This window comes from Aphis gossypii, chromosome 1 (assembly GCF_020184175.1).
Source record: "Aphis gossypii isolate Hap1 chromosome 1, ASM2018417v2, whole genome shotgun sequence".
NCBI classification, from domain to species: domain Eukaryota; kingdom Metazoa; phylum Arthropoda; class Insecta; order Hemiptera; family Aphididae; genus Aphis; species Aphis gossypii.
This window is the reverse complement of record NC_065530.1, coordinates 32,541,911-32,562,286: the sequence shown is the minus strand read 5'-3', so window position 1 is coordinate 32,562,286 and position 20,376 is coordinate 32,541,911. Positions and strand designations below refer to the sequence as shown.

The window sequence follows — 20,376 nt, the reverse complement described above, 5'->3', positions numbered from 1 at the left end:
GACGTAATTGCGGCTTCGTCATCATCTCGTTTCGCTTGCAAAATACATCTGAAAATAAAACTTCGTTTCACTGATTGTTTTTGAAGTGTCTACGTACGCAATAAACGGCGACCCGAAGATTTTTTTCCCATTTTATTTTTTGAACATGAACCAAATAGTGTTATTGTTATAATACATCCTCTCCACGATCCTCCGTTTACCACCGTCAATCCGATATTATTTTTCAATAAAAATACCGTCGGTGGTATTATATTCTCTTTGTGTTCTTTTTATTATTATTTTTTTTTTTTGGCTTTCCCTAAGTAGGAGTATACAATCTCTCAAGAAAAACGATACGACGAGGAGAGTGTGTGGAAAAAAAGTTGTAAGAACAACGCTTTTATACGATTTTATAGCCATAAATGTCGGCGGGGGTAGAGAAACAACCGGTGTGCCGTGCCAAGATAGGAGGTCGCGTGTCGTGCTCGGTTCGCTGACAACTAAGCGTTTATATAGCTTTCGGATACTCGTTTGCGATACGGCCAGGGGAAAACAAAAATAACAAATATCTGGACGGCCTAATGGTTAACTTGGCAATGATATCCGTCTTCCGTTGTTTTCGAATGAAGAAAAAAATATATTACAAAATGTGTATAAATACTCACAGGTACAATATATATATATATGTATTATACTTACAAAGGTACGTGGCATTTTTTTTTCTTTTAATTCGCTTTCCGATGGCTCTCAGTCGTGATCGCATACAAAGGTTTACACGCCACGGTGGCGGATGAGAGTCGTTGGAAACATTTCACGCAAGGATCCACAAACGACGAGATAAGTATTACATCTCGATACATCGAGTTGAACGTTTCTTAAAAAAAAAAGAAAGAAAAAGCTCGCAAATATCACACGATCTGCGATAAAAGGTATAGTATTATATTACAAGTATGCGCATTAGACAAATAATTCGAAGTCAATGTAAAAATAAATTGTTCCGCTTCGACTTGTTACAGAAATTATTATAATAAATATTACAATAAGTATTGAAACTATATTATTAATATCGTTATTAGATATCATGCGGCAGTTATAATGTACATTATTATTGTACATTATTTATACATATGATGCATTTATGTAGCTTCAGCTTGAACCATATCTTGAAGACAACTTATACATTTGCTTAAACGTTTCATGTACGTTTTTCTTTTTCCTATGAATTACTATTATTACCCGCATCATAATTATATTCATTTAAAAAATCGATTTAATCGTACTGTGTATATTATCATGGATACGGGGCTTATAGAAACATTAATCAAAATGAAATGCTAAAAAGAACTATACAATTTAGTAATAATCTAGAATCGTTTTAAAATTAAATTGTATTGTAAAAAAGAAAGACACAAAATTCAATTCTAACTAAACAGTAATAACTTTGTTGCTCATGAAAATATAATGTCAATTATTTCAAATGATCGAAACGATGCTAATGAAACAGAGGCTATTATATTTAAACCTCTTATCAACTGTAATATACTAATCCGACTCTGTACAAAATATATCTATGAGATTGGATGGTGTATCGAAACGTACATTTTGTAATGATATTATATTTAAACGTTATTAGTAGCCATCATAGTAGGTATTACATTAGGTACTGGTTTTATTTTTGATAAAATGATAAATATTATAATATAAAAAAATATAATATGTTCGTAAATAATATTAAGTGGTTTTTATAATAATTATCTCTCGTACTTAAATTTACTGACGAAAAAATAAGTAAATTATTATTCAGTTTGTATTGAAAAAATATACAATTACTGCAATTATTATTAAAGATATATATTAATTATTGATTTTAAGCTTTTCATTCTACTAATCTATTAACGCGTATTTGAAGTAGGCTAAGTAATACTATAATATTTGTGATTTAGTTTTTGTAAAAATTAATTCGACATACCGTATCATCAAAATAAAAATTAACTATTAGGCTAACACTGCTAATACCGCTTGGAGACGACTATCCGTATATAACAAGATATATTCGTTAGATCCGTAGGAAGAAAATCTGGCTTCGTGGAGTTAGCCGCCCGATGTGAAAATGTTTACTCCAAATTTTATCAAAAATTGTAGGTCATTTGTAAGTTTGTGTAAAAGCAAATTGGAAATTTATGAGTTCAGCCGTTTTTAATTATACACAAAAGTTTAAATCACGAATAACTTCTGCGAAACGTGGCCACCGTTTCATCTTTTCAAAGTTTTCGACTGTGCCAAATTGTCCTGCGCTACTCGTAAGTATTTCGTAATACGCACGAATTTAAAATTTGTAAGTCAGAGTTCAAAAATCTATATAATAAATCACACACCGGCGTATCCATAATCCATAGGTAGATGTTATACCTCGTATTATGATTACCTATAACTGCTATAATAACTATTACAATATTTTAAGGACTGGACGGGATTTCGTGTATACAAATACGGTTTCGTTTCGGGCGCAATGCATCCGGTTTACAAGCGTGGTTCACAAACAACGTACGGCTTATATCCGCTGCAATAGTTTCGCGTACATAATAATAATGATGATGATGATGATGATGATGATAATAATAATACAAACAACGAAAACACACCACTCCCGTGTAATAGTTTAGTGTACGGTAGGTAAGTACAACGTTTTAAACGCGTAATAACAATATAATGTACCCAAACGACCGAGTGTATTATATACTAAATATACCCGACCGCAGCCGTCTGCTATATCCACCGCTCGCCAGTTCGTCCTTACGTGGTCGTATAATAATAATGATAATAATGATAGTAATGATAATGATGATAATAATAATAATATACAATAAAAACGCAGCGGCGGCGATGGTCGCGGATTTCATCGATTTTTACTGTGGAGAACTCATTGCGCGCGTATTTTCGTATAATTACACCGCTCCTGTTTGTTATAATTAAACTCTCCGCTCACGGACTTGAATAAAATTTTGAACGCCGATTTGTATCATTATACTGCGCCCGCGGTTTAATCAATCTTAATAGTTACGCCGCGAGACGTGTTTACATTAATTGTATTATGTTGAATTATATCATTATCGACGAAGACGTTAGATCAGAAAAAAAAATGTTACACATTTAAAATAAAAATACATCCTCCTCCGTCTATTATAATAATAGCGACTTGGCCGTTGTTTTGGTCATCCGGGTAAATCATAGTATCGCTTAACAGTCATTTTCTGCTTTGCGATACAAATTAATAGTTTAAAATACTTTTTATTCATTATAATTATTATTTTTTTTTTTCGAAAACATGTATTAATGACAAAAAAAAAAAACAATAACAGTCTCATAATCTTCTCGATACATCACGATCGCAGAGACGGGAGATACAGTACACGGAGCTGAGGCACTATCAATAATATTGGTATAAGTAAATAATAAAATAGGTATCACAAACCCTATAGATTTTTTCGTTGTGATTGAAAACCTTCATATGAAAACATAATATAACATACGTACACGGATAAACGAATGCGTAGAAAATCAATAAAATCAATAGTTTAAATCAAATAACTAAATATATAAGTGTAACTTTGAAGTTAAGCTCTGTATGCGTTGTTTCTTTTCTTTATTCTTTGAATAACACTGTATCATGTTCGCGCTCGCGTATAAAGAGTTTATCCCTTTGAACTTTACTTGGAAACGAAATAATATTAAAAAAAAAAAAAACAAAACAAAAAGCAAACAAAACTGAATGTTCAACACGATAACGAAATCTGCAACCAACGCGTAAAATATTTGTGTTTTCTGAAAATTTCTGATCGCATTATTCATATCTGGACTATCGCTTAGGGCGTTCAGGTCGTTTGGCGTGCGGTCAACTTTTTATCCATCATATTTTGTATTCTATGGTATAATCGACGGTGTTCTACAGTTTTATTAGAATGCATTTAATAAAAATAAATTGAAATGTATATAGTTATCGATGCATCTCTAGACTATTAATTATTATTGTGTTATAGATAAAAAATAACTCGGCAACTACAGTTTCGAATACACTGAAAAGATTAACCTTATAATTTTTTTTTTTCGATAGAAGTGAGGGTGGTTAAATCACAAATTTTGAATAGGTAAAACCCTAATTGACTAATTGTACGATTCAAATGTCTACACTGCGGAGTCGTGTGTATTAAATTTTCCAACGAACAGTAGAATGTAAATGGGTGTTTAAAAGACAACGTTCTGTAATTAAAAAAAAAAAAAAGAAAAAGAAAAATCGTTAATAAAGTAATTTAATTTTTAACGGTTTCCTTCCGACGAAACAAAAGTCATTATACTATATACTGCGAATAATAATAATCGTAAACATGCCGCGCCGTTGCGACTCGTGACACTATACAACACCGCCGCAGCCAATGAGTGCTGCTAATGATTTACGACAGATGCTTGCTTTGTTCACGAAACACGCCTAACCTGTCTCGGCGACTAAAGCGTAAAAGCGCCAGCACAGAAACATATTATACTTTAACTACAAGATATAGCTGGATAATCCGACATTTTCAGAATTCGAGTGATATGAAACATTTTTATTTTTTTGTGACTCGGTTGAAAAACTTCGCGAGTCTTGAAATGTTACCGTAATTTTATAAAAGCATTCGATGGTTTCCACGAAAATCTAGAAAATAACGCCTTCGAAAATATTGAATTAAAAAAAAAAAAAAAAAAAGTAAGTAAATAAACGAAAATCACAGTTTTTTGACAAATATCCATCGCCCTACGATTTCTACGGACTCGACGATTTATCAACGTAATAGTCACTCACGAACCTGTATTATTATTTAAGTGGCACGACCGACCCAAACTACGATGCCATCAGCCCTTATTATTTTCCATCGGTTTCCAACGTTTCAAAAGCTTTTGTGCATTATTTTTTTTTCGGCCCAACTGACCGAAATTCTATTCCAACACGTGTCCTTGCAGATGTATTTTTTCTGTCTAGGACATCTGAGAGAACCACAACTGCGTGGTATTCATTAACTGAAAACTTCTTCTTCTTCTTCAGTAGGTACGATTTTACTTAAGGCATTATAGGTTCATATATTTATTGATTTAATTTTCTCGAAAAAATCATTGTGGCATCTACTAGAACACGTATAATTTATACATCTTCACTTCCCCATCTAGAAATGGTGAACTGTTTTTATGCAAAAGTCAAGTTTTATGCCATAACAATACATATTGCTGCAAACAAAAACATTCCACAATGCAGTCCATGTTGAGCGTTACCTACGTATAAATGCGCAACATTCTGCTGTGGCGTTATGTGTATGTTTATTTGATGAGTTAAAAGCTTTGGTTGTTCTACAAAATGTTCATTTTAAATATATTCAAGAATATAATATTTCAAGTATAAAAACTGGATAAGTATTTCTACTGTATAGTAGATTTCGAATAACTTCTATGTTTCGCTTAATGTGTCTGGCTATATGAAGAATGATTTAGTTGATTTAACACTTAAGAAAAACACAATAAACACAAATATTTTCTACCACTGAATTGGTCATTCTTACATAGCTGTTATAATATTATTGTAGGTATTAAAAAAAATTGCATATTATTTCTCTTTTATTTTATTTTGCTTTATTCGCATTAAAACAAATAAATAAATACACGTATGCATAATTAATAAACCTTGTGACGAAAATGTTTATAATTACCTTAGTAAAAATGGATTTACATCAAGTGGTTGTTGAATTTTAGCATTAAACAATCTGAAATTAAAATTTAACATTTATAGCTATCTTTATTAAATTTCAGAGGTATAAAAAGATCTATGAAATATTATATTTATTATTTAAATTTAGATTTAACAATTAGCTTACATTTTAAACCTCTCTTTTTATGAATTAAAAGATAAACATATATATTATGTAATAATAATAATGTTACAAAGTATTATTTTACCATAATAATAATCAATAATCATTAGTTTGTTTATTAAAACTAAAATCAAACATAACTTAACAGTTAACATAATGTATTTACAATAATATATTGATACGTAGGTACGTCATAAACTCTTGGTTGTATGTATATAAACTTAAACGATCTGCAGTTGATGTCTGACACTCCGGTTCAAGTATAATTTCAATTTATAATTGTTAATTCATAATATGATTAAAAACTAGATAATAAGTAACAATATACACCATCATAGCTTACTACGTTGTATTTTTTTTTTTTTTTTTTAATACATAATAATATATTTATATACATTGATTAAATATACTAAATTAATATATTAATAATATTTTATATTATTAATTTTATTTATTATTTTATTTAGTATATTTAATCAATGGCATATAGTATATAATATTATATTGAACTTCTTGATTTATAACTCACAGGGCTAGACCGAGCTATAGACCGAGGGCTAGCAACGATAGACCAAAAGTATTTGAAAAAGACTTATTACGCGACTAAACTTTCCAATAAATTATATAATTCTGAAACTATACTCAACAATCCACACATTTATGCACTATTATTTAATATAATTTAAACAACATTAATTAATAATTCTAAATTATTTACAACGAAAGTTTATTTATAAGTTAAAATAATATTTTATTGAGTCATAATTCTTACACGGCATCATAAAAATATGTTACCTATGTTAACTATTATGTTATTGTATTACGTATTTGTTATTTATAAGTTGTATTACATAAAATTCGACTTTCAGATTCATAAAACTCCGGTTAATGTATTGGTTATTTAATGATGAATGTTTTTGTCTACCAATAATAATTTTATTAACATTTTTTTTTATACTTGAAACTTAAATATGTTATGGGTATACCTAAGATTACTCATAAGTCATAAGTATTCATTTCTAAAATTTAAAACCACATACATCTTTTATAAAATATTGACGAAAATTGGGATCAAATCATTTAATAATCAAACAAATTATTATGTATAATATCGTTTTTAACCATTTTATTTTAACTCAAAAAAATTTTGTACATAGATAAATGTATATAATTGATTTATTTTAATAAAATTTAATTACTTATGAAAATGTTTTAAATTTCTTAATACTGTGCAATCAAAATATTTTCAAAAGCGTTAATAATTTTAAAAATTATAAAAATTACTGTAAATTACTAATTGTAAATTGTAATATAAAACATTTAAGATAGCATTTGAAAATATATAGACTGATATACCACCATCGCTCTGATCTATATTTAATATACAATAATGAATCGTTGAACACAATTTTAGCATGCTCAATAACAAGGTACACATAACATATACTATATGCTACTAAACAATAACAAACACTGGCGTATTACACACGAAAATATGGTCTAATACACTCTTATAGGCTTTTTTGTGAAAATAATTTTCTATACATGTAAAAACAAAAATATGAAAATATTTTTAACCAACAAACTGTTTTTAAATTACAAATTAAATATCTAAAAAATACGTCATTAGGAAATTGTTGATATTTGTCGTAAATTGATTAAGTTTACAAACGTTACAAGTGATTATTGTAAGACATGAAAACCATTTTCAATTCTTCACTTTGGATCCAATTGTATAATACCTATTTGTATAATAATATTATGTTTATTCATACAGCGGTATAAAATAAATTAGTAGTTACAATAATTATTCATGGCTATGAACATCTATAATAACTATTTATAGGTATTTCGAATTCGATCGTTTATCCATTTGTTAGAGTGAGATTTCAAATTGATATTCTCCTTGCCTTTATATTAAGTTAAATTATATAATTTGCGATATAAATTCAATATTCATAATAACTTATTGGATTCTCATATAATAAATCGAAATGGAATATTCATAGTTTCATACATACTTATACCTAGTTGGAAGCTTAACATTTATAAAGGAAATATAATTATCCGGAAAGATATAAAATTTCCCTATTAATAAGAGGCTTCTGTAGTTTGAAAGCTTTCAGTTTAATAGAGACTTTGCCATATACAATACAATAATATTATTGTCATTCATTTTAATATATTTTTATCAATTTACTTATTGAAAACTTATTTTAATTACATTTTGTTTATAGCATGTTTCTTTAATTGAAAATCTTGGACGTAGAAAATACAATTTTCATTTTAAAAATTAATAGGACAAATACATTTTAAATTAATATTATACCATGGAATATATGGTTTTTTTTATGCAAAAAAAAATAATCTTTTATGATATCTAAAATTGTCAATTTTAGATTTAATTCAATGTTAATTTATAACTTTGTAATTAATACAAGAAACTCTTACTGGTGTTTGATCATCGTCTTCAATAAAATTACTAAAATAATTTTCATTTTTTTTTTTAACTATTTAGTTATGTTCCAATCAGTCTACTTCATTTTAGATTCTGAGCGGAGCGATGAATATATTGATTTTATAATGTTGTGTTTTTTTTTTATGTCTGTGTACACGAGAACATGTCGAAATAATGCTTCGATTTTCAACTTCAATAGCTTTTCTGATTCGAAAATGAATCTACTTAGTGCATTGGGGAGGTCATTTCTAGAAATTTTCCAATAGTTTTCAAAACCACAAGGAAAAACCAAAAAAAATATGGAAAAACGGGAATTTTTACGTAAAACCAGTTTTCGACCAAATCGATTTTTTTATATGGTTGTAATTCATTGTAAATACTTGAAATTTTCATCAAATGTTTATGTTAGTGTTATATACATACTGTTAAATTTTTAAAAAATTTTGACTTTTTTTGAGTTATTTATAGACCACTGAAATTTTCGATTTTCATGAGAATTTTTTTTGAAGTGTCGATAAAAAAATTTTGGATAGCCGAAAAATTTTGATAATTTAATACAAGGTTCTTTAGGAATTTTTCTTATTGAAATTAAAAAAAATTAAAAATCGTTAGTCACAATTTTTTTTTATAAGCGTTTATATTTCAAATTTTTACAAAATCTGTCAAAAACGCGAAAATTTTCAAGTAATTTTGAAATTGAAAAATCATAAAATTGTTTGTGTTAATAACTTAGGATTAAAAATACAACATTAAGTTTTCCATAAGTTTTTATCAAGTAGTTATAGAGAAAACTCGAAGCATCATTATAGGAAAAATTTTAAGTATATTTAAATTTTAAATTTTTACAAAATAGCGTAACGATAATGATTTATCTTCAAATGATTTTAAATATTTGTTATTATTCAAAAAGTATAAAAGTATAAGTCGTAGATACTTGAAAATTTTACCAGTTATGTAGATTGGCATTTTCTTTACATGATTTAATTTTAAAAATATTTCGACATTTTTTTAGTTATTTATAGACAACTGAAATTTTCAATTTTTCTGAAAATTTTTTTTTGAAGTGTTGATAAAAATTTTCTGGCCCAATCAAAATACTTGAAAATTTAATACAAAGTTCCTCATAAGTTATTCTTATAGTGATTAAAAATTTTTAAGAATACATAGGCACAATTTTTTTTTATTAGCATTTGAAGTTAAAATATTGATAACAATTCGTCAAAACCATGAATATTTGCAAATTATTTTGTAGGTATAATTCATAAAAATGTTTGTAGAAGTAGCTAAGAGTTGAAAATTCAATACAAAATTTTCCATAAGTTTAGCTTATAATAATTTTAAAAGAACTTAAATTCTGGTGTATTCAGGGCATTAAAACATAAACCACCTTTTTCACCAACCATTCGAAATGATATCCTAGGCTGATAAATCATCTTCGTTCAAAATCGTTTTTCGTATACAATGATACCTATCATTGGATCAAATTTAACACCCCTATAATATATAATAAAATATATAATAATGATCCATACGGCACCCAATGTACAGCAGAACGGTACCCATTTACCCGATTTTTTATAATTATAAGTTTTCAGAAATACAGGAAAAAAAAACAAAATAAACATCTACTTTGTCTGCCATGCACATTTTATCCTAACAACCAACCATGGTAAGTAATAACAAAAACAAAACATTTCGGTTCTAGACAGATGCACCATGCACATAATAAGAAACGATTAGTGTACATATATTGCGAGCCATGATGAAACTCGCATCAATGTAGGTGCTCAGTAAAAAGGTCAGAGTGAAATAGTATTAAGCCTATTAATATTTTTCTACAATTCAGTAAAAACACCTAATGAGCAGAAAATGAACGGTAAAAGCATTTTGACATAAAAGAAAAACGTGTCAACGTATAAGGAGATAGAAGATTAAAAAAAACTCTCAACGAAAAAAATCTCGACCGGAAGCTTTTGAAATAAAACTGTCTAATAACATCTTCCAAGTAAAGCAATGGATTTTTTGAATCTAATAAAAAAGATTCGTTAAGTATTTTCACTGTCGGTCTTGGATTTCAATTGAGTTTAAGGTAGTGAAAAAATAAAATTCCAAAGCATATTATACAACATAGGTAAGTATTTGCCATCCCCAATAGTTAAGGAAAAAAATAATTTTCACTATTAGATTAAAGAATTTGTTTTTTTTTTTGTAGATATTTCTAGTTTAATAAAATATAATTTCACCAGTATATAAATTCGTAAATTAATGTAAAAAATTGTGTAGCATATAATTTTTAATTGAATATTTTGTGATTTCGAGAAGTAATTTAAAATTTAGTGCTCAAATTATTCACACAAACACTGTTTAGGTGTTCAAAAATTACAACATTTATTTAATTTTCCAATGTGCATTGTAATATAATCATTTTTAGTAATAGCTAGATATAAACTAAACTATATTGATAAACAGAACAACTGCGCATTATTATTGATGTTATTAAAATTAAAGATGAATTAAACAAAATTATCAATATCAAATAATATTGTAAAATTTACTTTTTTTTTGAAATTACATACAGTTTTTGATAAATAATATTGAGATTTAAGTTCCTATAAATACATTAGATTATATCATTAGTAATTTCTTATAAAAAATTGTGAATCGAATAAATTTAATCAACGATAATATTTTAATCAAACTATCAAAGTATCTAGGTAATTGTTAATTTACAAATATTATAAAAATCCTTAATAAATACTTAAAATATTTTTATATCATCGCTTCGTTGTTAAACTATATGTACCATCTAAACAATATTCTATCCAGATTACAGAAAAGATGATTTAAAAAAATTTTAATTCTAAATATTTAAACAAAATATTTTTTGATTAGTTAATATTATCACTTAAATAGGTAACGAACAATTTATACATAATATGATTAATTGAAAACCTAAAAAAAGCATAATATATAAACTGTATACTCATGAATGATTTGAGGTATAAAATAATTAATTTTTACATTATTCAGTGTCAGAACAAGTGTCTGAGTCTTCATGACATAAAAAATGTATGTTAAAATAATTTAATAAATTATATAGTCATTGTTGAATTGTGTTAGATTACAGTAAATTGATTATGAGTTGGTTTTTGTCAATAAATTGGTTAATCCACATGATATCAATGTTTCCTAGACCAGCATTGTTGTGCTTAATCACGTAATTGATAACATATTCAAGTCATCAAAGCATCCGTAATATTTTCAGTTCATAGAAAAGAAGAATTAAGGAATTGAGTTTTAGAAAACCACCAAAAGGTATATTTTTGATTGAATATTTATTATTTTTATTTTTATTTTTTATTATACCTATTTTTAGGAGTCTTACGTACTTCATTTGCTTTCTGGCTGTGAGAAATCAACAATTACCCAAGCAACTGCCAGTGAAGCGAAAATTAATTTTATAGACCTGGATGATATGCCATTTATCGATAAACCATGATTATGGAGAAAGCCAAGAATTATTTAGGGCTTTGTTCAGTTTGGCTCAAAAGCTTTAGCTTTGCAATATATTTATTGATGGAATTGGTAATTTTATTATTTAATAAACTATTTAATATTACTTTGGTTATTAAAAAGTATCTATATAACATTTATTAAACACTATTACTAAGCGATTTCATTATAATTAATAAGTTTTGTCTTAACCAATCGGTAATCGCACCATAGTCAAAACATCTGCACTTCTTTATATCATTAATAAAACATAAATTTTTGTATTTTCAATCGTTGATATTCAATACATTTTTTAAATATATTACTGAAAATGTTTTAATAATATTCATATTTCTTAAACAATAACATAATAAAAAAATATTTTGAATTTGTATACAGAAAAATGATTTGAATCAATTGTTTAATAATTTTTCCCACATAAAAAGATTGTAACATTATCTAAAGTTTTAAAAACCGAATTTCAGGGATAAAAATTCAAATGTCTTATTCGTGATGAAAAATGTGTATTATTTTGATTTAAGGTTCGATATGATGACTGTTAAAATGTTGACAAAAGTTCGTTAAGATGACCATTACAATTGTCTCTATAATCGAACACAGCAGATATTACAAAGCGTAGTCAGTATTCAATTAAGTAGAAACAATATACAATAATATAATAAAATACGAAAAGAAACAAAATCGTTTTTTTTTACAGTGATTCTTAACAACTATGGAATAGTAACTATAGACCGTGATATGTTATTTTAAACGTAACGGACCAAATAGAGACCTTACTCACACGATCATACGAGTACCTAGCTCAGTCACCAGTGAACGGGTTAAGTGAAAACAAGAAAAGTCGAACAAGTCACGCTGTTTGTCTCCCAGAATAGTCGTTACGTAAAATCAGCATCATTAGAACTTTTCAGTACATTTGTACTGTACTTACTGTATACAAGTAAACTTACTATATTATTATACCCCTCTGCGGATTAAGTGAAAATAAGAGCTGAATATTATATTTACAAACATATTATTAGAGTCGTTTAATTTTTTATTACTAAAGTTGCAAATGATCGCTAATATGTTTTACCGAAATAACAGATAATGGATTGTAATGCTATTGATTGAAGTTCATTCAGTCCTGTGTGAAAGCCATAACGGGCACTAAATAAAACTCCATATATATACTGCGCGAAACGGATACTTACAAATGAATAATGTCGGCATACGCTGAACAAAATATACAATTCCAATTTATTTCACACCGACCCACTGCGTCTAGCCCCTTATCGTGGACTTCAAAAATTAAATATAGTGACTCGAAAGTTTACAAAAACACTACAGCGACGGTTAAGTATCGAGTGTGCCGTATAATAAATTCGGAAAACAATAATAAAAATAATCAATTAACTGTCGTAAACATTATTTATTTCCCATACGTATTCGGAAATAATAGTTAAAATAATAATAATAATAATAATAGAAGTTTGTTGCAACGACTTTACTCGATGTATAGGTAAACTATGTTAACACGCTGCAAAATCACGGGTCATGGCAGCAATAGTCGTTTACACGAAAAACTCGATAAATAATAACGTTTGTGTGCGCCGAGTGTACTTTGTCGTTTTACCACGCCGCGTAATGGTTTCCAAACACAAAATATCGCGTACACCTGGCAATAATAATTATTATTACTACTATTTCACAGATTTGGCACAAGTCACTTTATGGCGAAGAAGTGAGAGAAAGATGATTTGGTGACATTAATGATATATGAAAAGCACTGAAACCATAATATTATATTATTACACGAATATATATATATATATATATATATATGTATACATAACACAAAGGATTTTCTTGTCAAAAAATAAAAATCCCAAAACCTTCACGTTAATGGCGGCAACAACGACTCGAACCCTGGTGTGACTCGTAATGAGGATCGACCGCGGCGTTATACCGTACACGAAGGTTGTCAAGCTCGACGTGCGTCGAGATGAGAAACGAGAAAAAATAAAATCTCACCGAAGTGTTTTCCCAACACAACTATTATGGTAGGCATCAGTAGGTAGGTACCTATGGTAAAATCTGTGGTCCGAAAGGTTGAAACCACAGCCTAATAATTGTACAAGGTCCTGCAGGATTTGTCGAACGACGCCGTTCATACTTGATATTTTCTGACTAGGTAATACTATTTCCCTCGTTTATTCATTATTTTTATTATTATCATCATCATCATTATTGTTACTGAGTTTTATATTTAAATATATAATTGTCCGTATATAAAACGTACGATGTTAGTTGGCTTAAAATATTATTTCTCGTTATACGCGTAATAATAATAACAATAATGATATTAAATAAAACTCAGTTATGATGGTAAAAATAAAAAACAAAATAATACGTACTCTACGATATGACTTGGGAATAAATTACTCTGAGAACAATAATAACATGTTAATCAAATTACGACTTTCAACTTTATGAACTTACCAAGCTACTTTTTTTTTCTGTTGACTTTTCAAATAGTTTATATTACATTATACACATAAATATATATAAATGAACGTACTGCAATTACATAAATTTCTATTAAATTCTGTCGATAGAGCATATTTCTGACAATATAACAAAACAAAATATATTCTATATATAAATATAATGTTCTTTAAATGAATCAAGTTCAGGTGCACAATTGAAGCTATATTTTCTGTACAATTCTTTTCACCATATTTTTAAACTATTGTTGGTTCCCTTTACCCCTATCATATAGTATTTCTAGGTTACTTCCACACAGTAAAAACTATGGAGTTTTTATTTATTTTTATTACATTTTGGCGACTTCAAATACAAACTATACAATAAGATATATTATATCATACATCTTATTTTATTGTTTGGATTCGATTAACTTGTTCCGAACATTAGCACGAAAACGCTTTTGTTATGATACAATATTCTGTTCTCAGCAAATTATAATTAATTAAGTCGAATTTGTTTCCTCAAATGAATTTCTTAGTTACACCCAATATTTGACTGATGATTATGAATTGAAAATCAGATATTCAGTTTAACTGTGAAAACAATAATACCTACTGAGATCATTTATATAAATGATGATTTTTTCGTTATTTTAGGATAATATTGAAAATTTGATTTATTTAAATCGACATTGCTGAATCTATTAGTTAAGCTGTTACAATGTTACATCAAAGTTAATATTGTAATTTTTATTAGTAGTTAAATATATAGCTCATTTCACATTTTAAAATCTATTACTTTATTTAAATTGTCAAGTAAGCAAAATAATCATAGTGCCAATATATTTTAACACGTAACACTTTTTTTTCCAGAAAATTGAAATGAGAATTTTGTTTTTGTAATTATTATTTAAGATTAATAATAATTACAGTTTTAAATAAGAAATAATGTTGCTAAGACTTTGCAAAATTAATTATTCTTCCATAAGTTCATAATTTTAATTATGTTTAATAAAAATATGGTACATAACACGTTCAAAAACTGTTGAAAATATACAATGTACACGGTACAAGTTAGGATTATTTATTAGAATTTGGAAAATTAACTAGAATCAATTTAATTTTAATTAAAAAAAAAAAAGTTTAACATATTATAGCGTTTATTAACAATTTATTATACCTACTAGTTTATCATAACATATACATATAGATTTATAATTACAACGAAAACTATTTCTATATTTTAATAAATTAAATTCAAACTTATATACTATTACATACGTAGTTTATATTATATAACAGTACTATATATTTTACTTAAAAGTTGTTTTTTTAAAAATTCAGTCAATTTAATTTATGGTCGTAGAGCTATATTAGGCTTAATACTGGTCCAATATTCATATTCATATTTTTCATACTAAATAAATAATATTTTGATTGCAAATCTAATCATTTCGATTGGTATTCAGTACCTACAGCTATTATAGTTTTAAATTTATTTATTAATGTATTGGTTATTTATTCCAATAAAATTACAATAAATACTTGAAAATAAAAGACTAACCAACTAATTACTTTAATGAATTTCCAGAGAAAATGGTATTTTAAAGTTTTTAACAGAAGTGAACTTTTTCTTTGTTAAACTTAAACCGAACGCTATAAAATCCATTACATTTTATTGCTTGAAAAACGAAGATATGTTGATATTCAATTCAATATTATTGAAAATTCATTAAAATATATTAAACAATAAATTATTATACATTTCATTTTTTCAATTATTATTTAAAATTTAAGTATAGATACTCATACAACAGCACGAAGTATTTTAAATCTATTCTAATGATTATAAAATATTAATATAATTGTTTGTTGTATTTTTTTTTTTTTTTTTTGTATAATCTAAACAATAAAACACTAATCATTATAAAATAAAATTACATTAAATATAATATATTTATATTTATAGTGAAAAACAGTTGCACAATATATAATAATACATAATATATTTTCAATCATCAATAACAATACATTTCATCTAGTTATATTATGTACGCTTAAATAATATAAAATAATTAACTATAGTAACATAGAAAAAATGTATATGGATGATAAATAACAATTTAAAAAAAAAATCATTTGATATAATATATTATTTGGACAAAAGTCTACCAATACGTCATATAAATAGAAATGCTATTTAGTATTTTAGTTGTTATCCATTTTACATGCGGTTTTTAATTTCTTCCTTGGGATATCACTATTAACTTAAGACATATAGCAACTCTACAGCAATTAGAGTGTATCACTTTACGTAATATGTATATTATTGTAAACAAACAATTTTATCACACTAAATTCGATTTCTTTTTCAGCAATTACATGGTTTTCATTTAAAAACAAAAAAAAAACAAAATAAATGCACTGAAATAATATCGTATTATGTACATTGTACAGCACGCTTATAAGTGGTGTATCAACTTTTATAACGTGTGTATCGTGTAACAATATCCAACCACCTTGACCACAAACTCATAATGACATTGTATAACATGGCTAGTGTTTACCGTTAATAATATAGCCAATCAATTGACCCGAATTTCAGAAAACTAAAATACAATTTCCACTTAACGCACAGCAGAAAATTGTGTACTGATAGTGAAACTCGTAAATAGTTTTGTCGATAATAAACAATATAGTAAATTCGTTTTATTACCCGGCGGCGGTGGTATAGCAGTGGTTTAATAAAAACATATAATATATATTTTCATCCGTCTGTGGGCCCCATTCATTATGATAGTATATAGGGAATAATATGATATTATAAATATTATACGTAGGTATAGGTACTTATAATCGTTCGACAGACCTTGATGGAGTGGATGAATTACGGGTGAAACCGACTCCGCCTATTTATGGCGATTATTTTGTCATAATGCAGAATATTTCTACGGTGCAAGAGCACATATATACACAGATATTATCATATATTATATATATATATATATATAAGTTTTGTTGAGTGTGTGCGCGTCTGCGTGCTCTTATACCTATACATGGATCGTTCGGTCGACTGAAGGTTATGCTTTTGCGGTTGGGTTGTATATAATTTTCATCGTAATTCACCCCTCCCCCCACATACACACACACGCACCAAACTCGTGCATTACACAACTAACACACGTTTCGGGGGGTGTATGATATGTGTGCATATTGTGCGCCGGGTACAGTGTGTTACTGCAACGGAACGCGGTAAACGTGTGGGGTGGTATATTATAGGTATATACATTACAGTGTACGAGTGTTGTATGGGTGCGTAGTGATCGGTGGCGAGGGGACCGGACGAGCGAGAGAGAGAATTATACGGATGCTGTTACGGCAGTAGAAAAGTCCCTTTTCTTCGATGAAATATATAAAATATTGACTTTTCCAACAAACCGCAACGAAAATGATGGCGACGGAGGTGTGCAATACGGAAAAGGGTAAGACCGAGTCCGAAAAAAAAAAAGGAACACGGCTACAGCGAGAAAGACAGAGACTGCAGAGAAAGAGTCGGAGGGAGACGGGGAGTTTGAAAGAGAATATTATCTTCCGCCCAAACGATGATAAACGAAAACGCCACAGCACACAATGGCAACTGACTTTTGCTTTTTTCCCCTCTACCACCTGCACCGCCACACATGGTTCTAATGCTGTTTGTTTTTCCGTAGAGATCTTTATTTTAGTTTATCTCTCACTCAGTCTCTCTCTCTCTCTCTCTTTCTTATTTCTCTTTTCTTTCTTTCCTTCCTACCAAAAACCTTTTATTTACTTATCGCGGATTGAATCGCCGATTTCCGTAAGATACAAATGAAAGTCTCATCTCACCGTGGACTATAAGTGTTAAGCTCATTTTTACTGGCAAAACTTTATTTTTGGCTCACGGCGTATTTTCTTTATATTTCTCTCTTCCCGTAAAATACCTTTGGATTTGCACGTGCATCGTGTCCGCTCTCATTGTCCACTCAACGACTGTTGCTATAGGTCACGGAGATGACCTAGACCAGAGATATTTATTTCAATTTTTTTTTCTCTATTGGTTTTCAAACTATTTTATTTTTCGTAACACTATAAAAAAAAAAAACAGTAATTTTCAAGTGCGCTTAGCGTGTCTAAAAATGTCCATATTATAATGACGACAGTGGAACTACGACGTGCACTTATTACGAATCTTGTGTGACATGGAGACATATTAGATTAAACCCAAATCGCATGCTTAATGTCAAAACGTATATAGATATAGACCCGGGTTGACACACGGGGACATCTGGAGAATAGTTTTATATTTCTGTAAAAGATTTCGGAATCTCAATCATGCATTTCTCTGTGGTTAAAAAAAATGGATGAGTCAAGTTTCTTTTCTGTTCTATATGTAAAACCTAATAATCTTATAGCTTTTGAAACTTTTCATATTAATCTACTTGGAATAGTAGCGTAACCCCAATCGTATCCTTAACACGTGAGCTGTGTCCCATGCGGTTACATGATAAAATAAAGTATCGATATATGTAATTTTATTCTTATTTAAATCGTGAAACTCCACGCGATTGACTGCTAAGAATTTTAAAGATACATTTTTGACATTCTTAGATGTAATATGATTATTTTGATACCATACTATCAGATTTTCAGGTAAAATAATAACAATAATAAATAACTATTATAAAGGTACTATAAAAAAAAAACTTCTAGAATAATAATAGGGTAAAATCATTTCAAATATCTAAAAGTTTCAAATAGTAATTTTATATAACCAGAGCCGAATTTACCGGTAGTGTAGGTGTACACGCTGTCAAACTAAATTAAGAACCATTTTATTTAAAGGTTCACTATAGATTTTAACATACTCAAGTATACCTAGTCCTCACTATTATTTAGTTTATCATAAATTTAAAAAATAATTAAACATTTTTAATGCACGATTAACCATTTTAATAAAATAAATAATTATGACTATCAGATATAGTATAATTTTAGTAGAAATATTATTATAACGTATATATTACTATATTACTATATTATTATAAAATACAAAATATTTCCTAGATTCTAGAATTCTAGATAATACATATTATATTGTATTATACACATTATCATTATGGCACTTTGTTACTTAATAAATCCAATGTAGATGTTAAATTATCGTACGATTTTATAAATAAATAAAATATCGGTAATGCAATTAGTGCATAGATTTTACGCTATAAATAATAAGGGGTGTTTTTTAAAACCCTATACATTTTTTAATAACACAGTATTTTTATACTCAGGGTTTTTTACAAGTCTATAATAACAATTATTTTAGAAATAATTTAGTAAAAATATTATCAAATTTACGTGAGTAAACGTATACATTCTATATTATGTAGTTGCCAATTATAAAATATAATATTTTGACGAAAATATCGTAAATGTTGAGCTATAATATATATTTTTTTTATTAGAAGCTAATAAAATAAAAAATATAAAATTATATACAATAATAAAATAAATTGAAAAATTTATATTCAAAAAATGTCATACTAGCTATTACCAAAAACATAAACTACATTTTATTTATAACGGAAATCAAATCATTATTTATCGATTTAATGTCAAATTTTTTTTTTTTCATAGGCTCCATTTTAGAATATAAGTATAAAAGTTTTGAAAATGTGTCAAAACCTCTAAAATCATTTATTTAAAAGACTGTAGGAAACATCTAGTATAGTAAATAAATATTTTTAAAGCATAGAAACCAATATATTGGATGAACAAAGTTAGAAGTACTATTTTATAAATTTGGCCATAGATGACACTAACCCTATAAGTTGACAAATTGTAGACTACAAAACATAACATTTGTATCGTGTTTTCAACAGTATTTAATTACCAGATATTTCAAGTATTTCTATAAAATCTTAGATAACTAAGTACTTTATTAACCTTTCCGTAACTTCCGTTAAAACTTGCGAGCACAAATAAATATTTAGAATAGTAAATAGTAAAGCGACACAATAAAAATGATAAAAACAATATTATGGTA

The 20,376-nt window shown here is 27.6% G+C and overlaps 1 long non-coding RNA gene across 1 annotated transcript; it reads left to right on the top strand.

The window, feature by feature from the left end:
* Positions 1-10,041: 10,041 nt before the first annotated feature.
* On the top strand, positions 10,042-13,550 carry LOC126548924 (uncharacterized). Its single transcript, XR_007603039.1, has 5 exons — positions 10,042-10,462; positions 11,525-11,646; positions 11,708-11,916; positions 12,366-12,462; positions 12,542-13,550. It is a non-coding gene; the product is annotated as an uncharacterized LOC126548924 (long non-coding RNA).
* The last annotated feature ends 6,826 nt before the right edge of the window (positions 13,551-20,376 follow it).